We start from the raw sequence: 15,988 nt of genomic DNA on the forward strand, positions 1-15,988 counted from the left end.
TATTTTAGAGATCAACTCAGTCTTCAGGGGTTATTATTAGCCTGAGATTGGGTATAGAGGGATACTCCTTTAGGATAGGGGACTGTGGCTCTACGAATGTGAAGGATAATGAATTTAGAGGTTGCCAGACAACAAAAGGCAAAAGTAAAATAATTACGGTTACCAGAAAAGAGTTTTAGCTCTATTTAAAAGCCTACTGGTACCTAGAATTATTAAATACATTTTTAATAGTTTTCATTTTGCAGATTTTCTTAATGCTTAACAAAAGATGTTTGAATAATGGCACAGTTTTTTTTTTTTTTGTAAATGACATTAGGAAGAGAATAGAGAGGAAGAAGAGCATGAGAGATACAAGGAGAGTGTGAAGACTTGGAACCTCCAAACAAAAAAAGTGAACTAAGATGGGAAGGGAGACAGATTTTGTTGTGGTAGTTGCTGTTATGTTTGGATTGATTTTTACTGCATGCCCACGAACTTGGAGCTCTTTAGTGCTAAAATCCCATGAGATATGGCCTCTTAAAAACCCAGCAACATTATTATTAAAAGCTTTTTTGCAGCCTTTTTTACTCTCTAAACTAGCTTTAAAGAATACATTAATTTGTGCATAAGATGATGAAGATAACCACAGGGAACAAAAAACTGTGAAGAAACTATGGTGGCAAAAATAGTTGTCTAATATTAGGACTTAGATATGTTATCAAATAGGAAAGTAGACGAAATCACCTTAAACTTCAGAGGTTTTTTTTTTTAATATTGTAAAATTACATACATATATATAAATATATATTTTTTTAATTTAGTTAGACTTCATCTTGTTCAGGAAAATATTAAGGAAAATTTTAAGAATACATAATTAAAAGAAGATAACACAATTTATAGGAAGAAAAGAATGAAGACTATATATAATGAAGAATATATATACAAATAAAGAATATCTATAAAATATAAACTAATACATTAAAAGGAAGCCAGGAATGAGGCCAAATTAATATGTGTATCATAAATAGCTATATATGCTAGTTTTAACAGGATACAAATTTGGGGAGAATCACAACTGATTTTCATGAGCATTCAAATGAGATAATGTGTATAAAAATGCTTTACATTTTGTATGGTGCTATGGAAGTGGTATTTAGTTTTTAATAAAATAACAGAATTTTTCAATAAATTCATTGTTTGATTCTCTTCTTCAACCTATCTAAGATCAATATTTACATACTATGAGGACTTTTCTGGTTTCTATTTCTCAAAGTATATAAGAAAATAAACGAACTAAATTTATGAAAATCTGGGTAGCATAGCTACGATGAGAACTTGGGCCTTCATAATTCTGAATTACTTAGAAAAAGAAGCCATACTCATCTTACTTTTTATTTTCTTGATTTTCTTAAAGGGATTCCAAAAGTTTTTCAGGTATCAAACAGCATTAACTATATATATATGTACACACACACACACACACACACACACACACACACACATATATAACTATATATATGCACACACACATATGTATGTATTGTGTATATATATGTATATGTTTGGCATAAAATATCCATATGGACATACAAATGCAAAATTATTAAAAATCATATTTTACATTCTTCCTAATACAAAAAAAATTGAAATATTTGAAAAAATAATTCAAAGTAACAGTTCAAAAAATATTTCCACTCTAATATGTGCTTGGGTTCATTGACTCCTTATGTGTGTGCACAGGCATGCAAGAGAAACACCTGGGCCATGTCAGAATGATATAAAACTGTACCACGTGAGTTAAAAAAAAATGCATATTATCTCTAATACCTCAACATACCAAGAAACCTAACAGAATTCATATGTGTAACAAAATAATATTTTTGTAAGCAAATGTAGGTTCCCTCTTTCACAGTGCTGGAACATAGAACATGTCCTGGAAACTACTTGGCAGAGGCTGTTCTTTTATGTGCCTCTCACACTGACAAAATACAAGCCTATGTCCTTGCCATGAGTTGCTGTGAATATGGCTATCAACGTGGCTCAGTCCACTTCTGTATCATTGTTGCCATAGTGTATCCTCCTGGATGTATAGTTTGAAACTTTTTCAGCAGTACCAGGAAGATATATGTACTCCCAACGTAATACAAATTTAAAATTAAGACTCATTTCTTAGAGAAAAGAAAAAATTTTTAAAGCAACACTCATATTCAATGTAATTTGTTATGCTGTCACTCAAAATAATTGTGAAATTGTTCAATGATTTGAAATCATTTTATCACAATGTATGTTTTGTAACATTTTTGCAGATCAAAAGAGTCATAATATTTGACTGGAATTCTAAGAACATTTAAATTTCATGAAACCCTAGTGCTCTCAATTGTTGTATTCACTCCGGAATGTTTAGCCACCTCTGAACTTACCCTATAGATTAAACTACAGTATTAGGGTCTCTCTCATTACCGACTTGATGAAGACACCATTCCTCTTCTTCTACTACTTTTATCCTTAGAGATGTCATTGCAGTGTGACCCATTTCTCCTCAGTAAATCACAATAGCATTTTTAATCTTGCCCTAGCTATGAAGACAAACTTAGACTCTTATCAGATTTTCTCTTAAATAGCTTCTAATCTGTGTTCAATCTACTATCTACCTCGACTCTTACATTTTTCTATGGGTTCCTCCCGACTTATTTCTCAGATTCAACATGATTCTCTTTCGTCTTAAGCCTTGTGTTCCCCTTACATGGATTTTTCACATCACTGCCAATACTGTCTTTCCATGACACTTGGACCGTGACTCCCTTTCTACATATATTCAGGCTGATTCATTTCTGTTGTTCCCTTCGACTCTCCAGAGTTCACTGTTCTTTCTTTCCTGAAAAATGTATTTCTCTAAGCCTATTTAACACTAGCTTACTCAAGCAACTGTTTGTTTGTGTTTGTTTTTGACATTCAGTACTATTTTATATGAGTTTCAGGTGTAAAGCATAGTGCTTAGACATTTATATAATTTACAAAGTGATCCCTTGATAAGTTTGGTACCCATCTGGCACCATACAGTTAATACAATATTATTGACTCTATTCAAACAACTGTTTTAATCCTGCTTTATTCCTGAATTCTTTCCTAAGTAGAAGACAAAAAGTTTTCACTTTGGTCAGATCACTTGTACATTTGTTTCTACTCCATCCTTCAAATTAATTTAAAATTTTGTGTTTTTAAAGTTTTATTTATATATATACATCTTTATTTCACACACATTTTTATAGATAATTATGATATTTTCAAAAAGACTAAGATATTGTAGAGACAGAGGAGAGAAAGAGGAATGGGGGGATCGTTTCATAAACTATATAAACATTTAACCAATTTACTGCATACTTGAAACTAATAATAAAATTAAATTTAAAAAATAAGATAAAAAATTATTTCTGTATAAATCTTTATAGGAAAAGTGAAACTTCATGTCCAGACAGGAACTTTGGTGTTGCTTTAATAACTGCAAAGGTGTTCATAATAAATGTCAGACCGAAATGTATAAGGTAAGTAATCAAGCTGACTCTTCCCAGATTACATAATGAGAAACTACTTTTAAAAATCTGAATAGTTAAGGCTCACATAATACTATTTAAAAAATCTGAATAAACTATTGAACATTAGAATTTGAAAAGACACGTTCAACATTAACTGTAATCAAAATATTGATGAAAAGAAAAATAGGATGTCTAAAGAAATATACAGTAAAATAAAAGAAAATATCAAATCAAATATTTACTAAAAAAAAGTAAGTAAATTTTGATTTATTCTGTTATTTAATATCCAAAATTCATGACCTGGATCTTACACAACATTAATAGTTTGGAATTGTATCAGTAAAAATTGTCTGTTCTCGAGTAGTAAAAAAATGAATAAAAAATAACAGTATCTTAAGTAAGATAGAAGTTCATATCTCTCAGGTAATCCTAACTAGTCAAAGTCTAATATGAAAGTTTTACTTTCATAACATTGTCCTGTGACCCTCTAGTCATGGTTACAGTTCGTGGTCAAAAGAGGTTGCTTAAACTCAGTCATCACATGTGTATTTCAGCATGTACATTTTAGCCTACGGGAAAGAAACAAAGATAAAGAAAGATGCTCATTTCTCTTGAGAATACTTGCCAGAAGTCACAATATCCCACTGGCTAGAATTAATCACCTGTACTTACCTGGCTAGTAGGGTCTCTGGGAAATATGGTGTTTATTTATTGTGTCTAGTAAAAATTGAACCGCTTTACTAAGAAAGAAACTGAGAGTAATTATTGAGGGACAACTAACTGTCTCTGCCACGAGGTCATAATTATGTTTTATATCTGAACACAAATCAATCAGTCTTTAACTTTCCTCCAGAAAAGATATGTGACCCGATTCAAGACAATGTCAAAAAATGACACCCAGGATGTGTGTGGGTGTACCAGATGAGAATTCTCATCTACTAGACTTGGAGTCATCATGCTTTGAGCCTGAAGCTGATGGTACCACCAATCAGAATCTGAGAACAGGGCCAACCAAGAGCCAAGATATGGACTTGGTGATAGCATTTGAGCTTTGAATCAAACTGTGCCTAGAACCAGTCCTACATGTATGTGTCATTAAATTTGTTTTCATAATGACAAGTCAATTTTTGTCAAGATTTTCAAACTTCTGCTAGGCCATATATATACAACATAAGTAGTCCATATTCACAAAGGCAGTGTATGTCTGTTTATTTTGAATTTTTATCAGGATTTATATATTAAGGTGATGCTACATTTGCAAGATAACAATAACAATATCAGTATAAACAAAACTGTCCTATGTATTTTACCAAGGTTTAAAATATATATATATATGTATATACACATTATAGACAAACACTATCTGGTAATAAATATAATGTAGACCACAAATGCGAGCCACATATGTGATTTTAAATAGTCATATTTAAAACAAAATTAATTTGATTTTTAACTTAACATGTCAAAATAGTAAAAACATTTCAACATGTAATCAATATGAAAATTTTTAATAACATGTTATATTCCCGTTTTCATACTATAATATGTCTGTAAAATCAAGTGTGTATATTATACTCAGTTCATCTTAATTCAGACTAGACGTATTTCGAGCACTCAATAGCCACATCTGTGGCCAGTGGCTATATTGAATGGCATCACTCTAGTCCAAGTTAATTCACAGTAATGACTCATTCCTCAAAGAATGGAAAGAATTTATTATAAACCCAGTGAATCTGGTAAGTTTGATGGGAAATTTGGGGTACATGTGGAAAGTGTGATTATCTTTTTAAATCTTTAGATTTTCTTCAATCTATTTTGATAATTTATTTTTTTCTGTATACATAGTTGAACATTTATTGGCATAAACTTGCATATAGTCTAAAAGATCATCAGAGCCACTTTAATTGAAAGTAACCGAAAACCTAGTTTCAACTGTCTTTGGGGGAAAAAAAAGAATGCCTTGTGTTATATACAACTATAAAGTCCATAAGTAGTGTTAGATGCTTAAAACTTAAGATCCAGGGACTCAAGTGTATTATGATCTATATAGGTTTTCACTTTCAATATGGTAAATAATTCTAGATTTATGTTCACTGGTTCAAATTCAGCAGAAAAGAGTACAGTTTTCTAACTGTGTCCATGAAAACCCCAGCCTGATTCTCATTGGCCTAATTCCTGAATGAGTTTGTGGGGTTGGGTGAAAATTTGGGTAGATTAAAATGTTTTATTGTCTTAAGTCACATGTCAAAAGCTGGAGCTGGTGATGGAAATTGTCCCTCTCTGTTGGTAATGGTATTTCAACAAAGAAAAATTGTAAGAATAGATACAAAATTAGAAAAAGTAGCAAGTGTTTTTTTCCTTATCCTTTAACAGTTTTTAATATGCTTTATATCTATGATTATATTTGTTTTCTCAGAATGTTGTAAATTTGAATTTTTTTCTTGCCAAAAATTACTATATTCTAAGTATTTTATCACAGATTTAAATGAATTAAGACTAATGTATTAGTTTTATTTCTTTTTTTTTATATTTAGTAGTTTCAGCTTTCATATTATTAATCTCTTCTGTGTGTGTGTGTGTGTGTGTGTGTGTTTCCTCAGTTACTTCTGTAGTTGATTGAAATTGTACAAGGAATCAGAGAAGAATTTGACAGCTTTTACTCCTGCTTGTAATTATTTTCTGCGTGTTTACTGTCTCATTCTAAATTTCTTTGTGGCCCTTCTGCCTTAACTGCTTCTGTTCTGAACAATTCATGATATTTCTATTAGGACATAGCTATGACAAATCTCAGTTTTAATTGTGAATTAGTTATCTTCATATAGGATTAAATTATCACATGTGATTTCAATTTCTTTATTGGTTGTATTTACTAACTTTTACAATACAATCACAGAAAACAATAAATATTATTTTAAAAAATATATCTTTAAAACATTTTAATCGTTCAAGAACACAGTCTTCTTAATTTGTAGGTAGCCTCCTCTACAAGTCTAGGATAATTGGTTGTAAAATTTACTTCTTCTCTAAGACTTCTTTCTGAAAAAATGAATTAAACAAAACAAAAAACTGATTTTTTTCTTATTCATTTGTGTTTGATTAGGTGCTTTGGAAGAAGATTTTTCTAAGGATTCTTTTCTTTTTTCTCTGTATTCCCTTGCCCCAAGCTGAAAATCAATAGATTCCACCTGAGGTCCCATTCAGCCTTTAACTTCTTGAATTCTTATGTTTCCTTATTTTTGCTTCGAACTGTAGTTTTGTACATTTTGCTTGTATTGCTGATTTAGAAAAAAATCACCCCAACCGTGCTGAACAAATTCTTTAATACACACATCTCCTGTAGTATTTACTCCTTCAGTAAGCCAAACAGTCCATTTCCTAACTGACTTTTTTTTTATCCTAATGCTTTTTAGCTAGAAGAAAAATAGCCATACCCTCCATCAGTTAATGGGCTTTACTTAAATAATTTTGATTTATACAAGCATAACATTTTATAGATTTTTATTTCACATGGCTTTCTTCTTGTATTTAGATATCTTATGGGAACTGTTTCCCTTGTCCAGTTTATCGAAAAAGAAACTCTTTAAGACACATATTTAATTTCATTTTAAACAATGATTTTTCTTCTTCTGTTGAAAATTAGATATAATGTATAACTCCTTCAGAATAGTCTATAAAATGGTGTTCAACCATTTGCCCCTTGGGAAGAACCACTGTTGGTACACATTTTGAGAAAAAATCTGTTGGTATAGGTTATATTGACACACATTTCTTCAATTATAGAATTATGCAGACACAAGCCTTAGTTTCACAAAAAGGTTATTTTATTCTATACAGTGAGAATTGTAATTATGGTGTCCTTACTATTATCAAATAGTTAACTAGCTTAATTTGAGTGAGGAAACATTGTTCAATATGAAATATTTTTTTTTATTTCTTCATATCTTTTTACTTAGGAAAATTTTTTATAGTAATAAACAATTTGCAGTGAATTTACATGAAATTTTCTTAGTCGTGAGTTTTCATTATTACACATTTAAAAACACTTAAAAAACATTTTTGTGCCAATTTATTCAATCAGCCATTCAAAGTACCTGCTTTGTTTCAGGTGCTCCCTTAAGTTCTAGAAATTTTGCAGTGGGGAAAAAATAAATCCTCATGTTTCTGCCCTTGTGGAGCTTAAAACACAGTGATTGAGAAGGATATTGAATGTATGATTAAATAGTAATTTAATTAAGTTTCCTATGAAGAAAAATACACAACAGTGTGAGAAAAAGTAATAGGGGAACTAACTTAGAAATGGCATTTTAGCTTGGATGATGACTAGGAATTGTCCAAGACAATAAGAAGTAAGAGTGTTTACGCCAAAAGGAATGGCATGTGCAAAGGACCTGAGGCAGAAAGGAACATATTTTAATTGAGAAATTGAAAGAAGAGCCATGTTATTGAAATGTATTAAGTAATAGAAGTGTTGTAAGATAGAGTTAAGATTATACCTTCTAAAGCTAAATGTCTTGCTTCAAAGATTATCTTCCATAGCTGTGTTTCTTTCAGTCCCTCCTGATATTTCAACCTCTAAGAATGTATATAAAGCTCATCTTCCCAACACACCGAGTATCATTTACCCAAGCTTTTTCAATTATTCCCTTTACATCTCCTCTGACCCTGAGTGCTGTTCATCTGTTAAGGAGCAAAATCCTTCACAAAATACCAGCTAGATACAGAGCAGAACACAGAAGAAGCCCTCTGAGCCCTTATCCTTATCCCTCCCCCTAGTCCTCTTATTGCCTTATTGCTCTCAATCTTTTATTCTGCATAAATTCTAACTCTAAATGGCTCACTCTCTTTTCACTTACAGAAGAAAAAAAAAATGATGCCGTGCATAACAGCAAAGATAATTAACACATTTATCAGAAATAATTGACTCCTAGCAGGTATCAATTTGGAGAAGTCTCCACATGCAGAGATTAGGATGCAACTGAGAAATATAAGCAATTATTTAATGTAAACTTATACCTTAAGCTCTCCTTCCATCAAAATCCCTAGACTACACCTGACAGTTCTCTGACAGCTTCGTGGACTACTTAACTCTCCATGCCTCAATCTCTAGATCCTTTGTTCCCTCCTCATGACTAAATCTTCCCAGTACTCTGTTCTCATGTCCATTCTCACACTCTGCTCTTTCTTTCAAACTGATTAGACCATCTGATTAAACCCCACCTCTAGTAAATCTTTCCATTTTTTGATTAGTAAACTACCTACTTCTTCACCCTTCTCTCAGAATATTCTCATTACCTTCTTGCCTTAAGTAAAACCTGACTCTTCACTAAGGTTACAACTTCACATTTTCAAGTACAAACTGCTCATTCTCTAGATGCCTTTCTCCTCAGGGCAAAAGTGACATCAACACACTCTTCTGTTTGTACCAAGATGGAGGGGTCCATATTCCTCCACTTTCTTATACATAAACCCTTCGCTACCTTTTATCTGACTCAACCTTGTGTCAGATCCCTTCAGGTACCAGCTTCTTTGCATGTTGCTCTAACATTTCCTCACCTCAAATCCTGCAGCTATCATGGATTATTCGCTGTCCAGGAAGTTAACAAATTAAACATTCTAGCCTCTAACTTTTCTACTTGCTCAAATCTATTGGTTTTCACCACTTCCTCCTATGTATTAATCTCTTTTGTGAGCCACTTCTTTCTTCGTTCAGTTTGGATCCTATGGTCCATAACTTCAAATATTCTTTTTTTGATGTCCTCAACCTCCTTCCCATACTGCCTTTCTGTCAAAACTACCTGGAGAATCCCAACTCTTTATGAATTAAACCTCACCTAATTTGCTGTATACAGATGGAGAAGAACTTTACAGTTGTTCAGATTATGGTCATTATAGCTTCACAGTAGCCAAATTCAACAACCCTTGGCTATTCTATAATCTTTCTCTGATCTTGCATCCTCATTTTCCAGTGTGATCATTCCAAGTTTCCCTGTTTTCTCCAAACTTCAAATCTGTCAACTTTTCTATTTTAGCATATAACTTTACTTTCTGCTTCAAAACAAACTTGATGCCATCAGAAAATAACTGACAGACTTAAAACCATATTTGCATCTGTGCCTGCCATTTTCTCTTTTTTTCCAGTTGCAATGGCTTCTCTGTGGCTCACTCTCCCTTTGCCTCCTACATGCTCCATGATCTTGCCCCATCACCTATTCTTTCTCCTGCATCTTCAAACCTTGCTGCTAAAACATGAAAAACCTTCCTTCTATTCATGTTTCCCTTTAGCCTCCCACTCTCTCTCTTCCTTCTCACTTATAGCAAAAAGCTTTAAATGCTCTATCTTTGCTGACTATCTTCAATTCTTGACATTATTTATTCCTAAATTGGTACCTTTATATTTACCTCAAAATTCACTTGATTCTCTTGTCCCACAGTCAAGTGGAAATGTCTTAGATCTTAATCTACTTCTCTCTGGGAAGCATTTGACTAAAAATAACAAGTTTTAGTTGGTATATTATTTCTAGCCTCTTGTATTTAACACATATTTTCAGTCATCCTCTTTGAACTTCAAAGCTATATGTTTCCTACAGAATGCACCCTACTGATGCATTCCACAGGCTGTGATAACTCGTATATCTATTGACACTTTGTAATAAATATTCATTATTTTCAATCTTATTTTCTCCTTAGCTCAAGGGTTAATTAAGAGAATTTTTTTTAAAGTTTCTAAACACATGAGAAGGGTAAATATTTTTATTTTGTTGCTTTGTGGCTAAAATCCAATTTAATTTCAAATTAGTTCTCTTGTTTTCTAATTTTCCTAGTAACTTCTTTTCAGATTCCTTTATAGTTATTTCTTAATCTCCTGATTTTCATGTATTCTTTCTTTGAAAAGTTTAGTCCTTGACATGCTTTTGTCTGTCTGTAGACTTGTCCTGAGCAATATATACTCATTTCTATAACTTCAATAAGTATATTTAAATTAATGAGTCTTTAAAATGTTCAACTTTGAGGTGACTGAAAAAAATCCAAGACAGAAACAGGTTGACAGTATAACATTTTAGCTGTTGAGCTGTTATTTATTCAAGAGTTCAAATATTGAAATATAATATTAATCTTTTTTAAGGTTACTAATCAGCTGACTTTTTAAAAAGATTTATTATTTTTTTTAATAATGACATTGGTTACTGAAATCCAGTAAATTTCAGCTGTACATTTTAACTGTAAAGCGTATATATATTTACATTGTGTTCACCTCCCATAGTTAGATTTCTTTCTATTACTACATATTTGACCCCTTTTACCCCATTAACCTCCCCCCTCCCCACTACCCTCTGGTAACCACTAGTCTATTGTCCATGTCCATGAGTCTCTGTTTGTCCTGTTCATTTATTGCTTTTAGGTTTATATCCCACATATAAGTAATATCATGTGGTTTTCAACTTTTTCTGTCTGGCTTATTTCACCTAGCATGATTATCTCAAGGTCCATTCATGTTGTTATAACATAAATTTTAATCCTTACTTTGATGGCACACTTTTAAAAGACAACCTAATAATTTTCTTAAATATTTAAGATATACTACCTTAAATAATAAAGTTAATATCTACATTTAAAAATAAGTTTATTGTTAATGAGAGTAATTAATTATAATTTTTGAATTAGTATTGTACAATTATTTCTAGTCACATAAATGAAGAGTTCAATATTTTTATTAACAGTCAAGTAAAAATTTTTAAGACCCAATGGTATTTTTTTCTAATTATTTTCTCTTTTTTTTCCCCCCTAAACTACAAGATGCAAAATTGTGGTAACTTTGAACTCTGCCATACAGCTCAAGAATGAAAAGAACAAATGTGGCATATAAGCTAGGCTTAGATCATTTTTCTCAAAATTTTGTCCAGGAAAATCTCACATCACCTGGAATGATTTAAAACATACAGATTTTTGTATATTAGTACCACAGTTATTCCTATGAATCTTTCATTTGAGAACCACTATAATAAATACATTATTATCTAATGGGACGACTGTACTTATTTACAATGTTTCCAGAACATGCAATCTTCAAGTACTTAATTGTTTTAAAGAAACTCTTTCTATGTTGTAAGAATAAACTCCATACATTTATCAGTAAAAGTATATTTAAGGAATGATGACAAATTTATAGATAAGATGGATTATTATAGGAAATTACTGGCATCAAAAGTGACAATTCTGAGTGCTTAGAGCTTGTTTCAGTGTTATAGAGCAGTGCTTCCCAAACTCTATGTGCATGAGAAAAAACTGGAATTCAATAATTTACAGATTTAGAAGGAGTGAGAAGAATTAGATTTCACATTTCTAATGAGCTCTCATCTGAGGCCAAACTTTGTGTCACAAAGTTATAGACAACAGCTGACTTATGGTGATAAAAAGAATACTCACCTCTCCTAATATTATTTTAAACATATCTAAAATTATTTCCATTCTATAAGATCATAAAAAATGGATCTTTCATTTAAAAAAATACATATTGTTTTTGAATTTTTTTTATTTTGAAAATCTTATTTACATTATTTTCTATGAAAAGATCCGTTCTCTACTTATGATGTAAAGTCTTAATGCAAGTTAGTACTCAGCAATGAATATCAATATAATATTACTAGGAATAAATGCTTCAGGAATGAGAACGCAGAACACAGAATTGTTTAAGATAATTTTTCCTGGAAGAGATAATGCTTTCTAATAGTATAATTCGAGAAAATGCATAGAAAAAGTTAATAGATTTCTTAGGATTCAAATAAAGATTAATACCTTTTTAAAATGAATCCCTAAAAGTTATCTAAATGCCTAGTGAGTATTACCCCATCAGTATAAAAATGTGAAGTAAACACATAAATATTGAACAATTTGGGAGGTTGCATTTTATCCCGAATGGACAAAAGTGAATAACATGTGGGAGTGTTCAGACTTGAGGATAGTTCAGGTTATTTGTGAGAGCTGAAATCCCAGAGTTTCCAAATACAGTAGCTGAGTCTTGGTTTTGAGTAACCAAAGGGATTGGCTATTATTCAAACTAATGACACTTTTAAAGGGTAAAGACCCAGAAAACCCTGTGATGCTGACTCATAAGCATACATTTGTTCCGGGCTTCTAAGGGAATTAGGCATGCAACTCCCATTAACATTAACAGAAGACGGAAGTTCTATATCTAATTTCCCTCTCAGCAGGCTTGAAACAAACCCCATAATTCAGGGGATTTGCAACTTTAAGCAAGCTATATTGTGATAAAGAATTGCATATGATGAAATGGAAATAATGAGGAAAAAATGTGTTATCTTTAATTTTAAATGACCTTGTGCTTCACAAAGCATCTCAGGCACAAATTAAAATAAAGAACAGTTGCACTGCAGAGTAGCTCTTATTCTTACACATGAGAGTTACAGTCCCAGTGCCCTGATCTGTTAAAATTGGTGAGTTCAGCTTCTTGAAATGCCACTTTGAAAATCCATTTTGTCTGAATTGTATACAGTTTTGTCCGTAACACAGCTCAATCTGGGTTTACTCTGTGGAGTGGAATATAATAATTAGAAGAATTGCAATGTTTCTCCTTGAAAGGGAAAAGCCACACGTATGTAAATACTAATGATTCACTTCTAGTACCATTATGTATTTTAATTGGCATTTGTGGGCCTATTTTTGTAGAATTACATCATGATAGCGGAGACTTTTTCTTCCTTTTGACATAGTGATCATCATTACAGATTCACGAGAGTCAATAAAAAATAGTATTAAGGCAAAAGAAATTACTACTTCGCACAGTTACGTGATTCAAGAAACAAACAAACAAAATGGCACTGAAAAAAAATTGTTACACTGGTTCCCTTAACTCCCTTGTTTAAAAACAAACAAACTGACTAAAGACAGCTCAGTTGTGTAAAGATTATAGTGTGTCTAGAAATTGGAGTTCAGGGCTAACTTGAGGTTGAGGAACAAAGCGACATAACTAGCATTATAGCTTCAGTAAAATGCTTTTCTCAGCACAAAAGAAGTCTCAATGTGAAAACATTAAAATACAACAAAGGAATATTTCAGGCAGAGAGTAGTATAATATGTTGACTGGTCTGCTGAGATTTTGCCCAGGAGCCTTTTCTCACTCATCATCTTCACTGATTTCTCATCTAATTTTTCAACTCATTCATCACTTTTACAACAAGTAGATATATATTTTTTTGCCTCTGAATGTAACCACACCTTTTTTTAAGATTATTATTCTTGTTGCTTTTTTCTCCCTGAAAAAGTGATGTGGCTTCTTGTGATTAGGAGCAGATTGAGGATATTACACTGCTGATTTCCCACAATCTACTCTGGTAATTATTCGGATATGTTGTTTTTGGATTATAATTACTAGAACTTCCCAAGTAGTTTCTCTGCTTTCATTTTCTTTCTGCCCCAATATTATAATCTGCTTTAAAAAATGGACTTATTTTTTAAAACAATACTTCAGTCAAGACACCTTTCTCAATTTCTTAATGGCCATTTGCTTACAGCAAAACATATACTAATTAACCTAGCTCTTGTGTCATTTTATAATGGGAACCTCTTTAGCCTTTCTAAGTGGATTTTCTGTTATTCATACACATCCCGTGCTTCAGAGAAAGCAGACTATTCCTTCAAAAACAAATAAACAAAACATTTGTCTCATGGTTTTCCTCATTTGGCCAGTGGTCTTCCTTCTATCTGCATTGTGCCACATCCTTGAGGCTGATATGAATTCTCTCGAATCTCCTAGAACTCCATTGTTATTTTCATTTTAAAGCATATTTTCCCTTGTATTTTGAGTATTGATTAACTGCCTTATTCTTCCTGTTGGATTCTATGTTTGTGGAAGGCAGAGGTACATGCTAAGTACTAGTATTCTGAAGTTTCTAATCCAAAACCTGGTAAGGACTAGACACTCAATAAAGATATATTGTAAGGTAACTATGTGAGCTGATGAATGTTAATCAGCTTGATTGTGGGAATCCTTTCACAATGTAAATGTTTATCAATATCAAGTCATCACATTGTACACTTTAATTTATATTACAATGTTAGTATACTTATATCAAATCATCACATTGTATACTTTAAATAGACTGCAATGTTATACCTCAATAAAGCAGAAAAAAGATATGTTATGTCATTTAAATGTACTTTTTAAATATTTAAATAAGTCTGAATATTTGAAAGTCATTTATTAGAAAGGATTTCTGTAAAAATCTAAATGATTCATTTGGAAAATCATCATTGTCCTCTCAGTGCCTAGAAGAGTGCCTGACATATAATTAGGCATGCAATTAAAATATATTAATGAGTGAATATATGATTGAAATCACTTAGTTCTCATTATGCATCTTTTATTTTACAATTTGTATCTTTTATTTTACATATATAATTAGGGCCAATCTGATTGAAAATCTAAGCATATAGGAGCGACTTTTCCAGTTAAATAAAAATTTAAATAGTATTAAAAAAACAAGAGATGAGAACATTTAGTAAAAAAGTTTTTCATTACTATATTTGCTAGTATTACTAATAATATTGATGATAATTTTGATAATTATATTATCACCATTCCTAAATTTAATTTTTAATTAAAACAGTTATCAGGGTGTTCAGTAAAAAATGGTAATTTTACGAACATGTGAAGAAATAATTTTTTAATCTTTTTAGATTCTATAAGAACCTCAATTTATATTGAAAAATGACTATTGCATTAAATGTTTTATGTAATACATCTGGAGATGCATGTCTACTGGGTGGAGTGAAATTCCTTATCACTTTCAGCAATGAACACAAGCTGGCACCATGCCACTGAGACCCTGCAAATATTCTTTAGTAGGCCCTGTGGCTAGAAGCAGTCAGGACAGAAATTTTTTGTTATCATCCTCTTCGTGCTTTGAAATGCAACAGATTTATCAAAACCCTTAGATAGAGCCATAAAAGAATTTCATATTATTTTACTAGAGTCACAGAAAAGGAATCTAAAAATAAAATTTCCTCGCTGTTTCTGGGGTATGAGCATTTTATGTAGCTTTGTGGTTTGACATCACAAGACGTTCCAGAGGAGGCTGTGCAGGCAGGGAGGACGCTGAGGTCAAGGAGCCACAGGTTCTGAACCTGTGCTTGACTTACTTTGATGATCTTATTTGTTATATCAAATGGAGCAGGAAAAAAAAGGCTCTCCAATGAGCATAAGAAGCTACTCTTGGTTTTAATTCATTCCCTTTGATTTCTCTCAGCAGCACAGATTAAAGATGGGTCTTTCTTTTCGCCTGGCGTGTCTCCCTGTGGTACTCACTAGGAGAAAGAAAAAGCCAGCTTTAAAGGATTCTTTGTCCAACATGGTATCTTTAACTACTGAAACATCTTCCAGGATGAAGTGCCAAGGTGATTGATGAGGGCTGAAAGTGGTAGAAATCACTTTCTGTTAATCAAATGCAAACCCATAAATG

This window comes from Pteropus medius, unplaced genomic scaffold (assembly GCF_902729225.1).
Source record: "Pteropus medius unplaced genomic scaffold, Ma_sr-lr_union100, whole genome shotgun sequence".
Classification (NCBI taxonomy): domain Eukaryota; kingdom Metazoa; phylum Chordata; class Mammalia; order Chiroptera; family Pteropodidae; genus Pteropus; species Pteropus medius.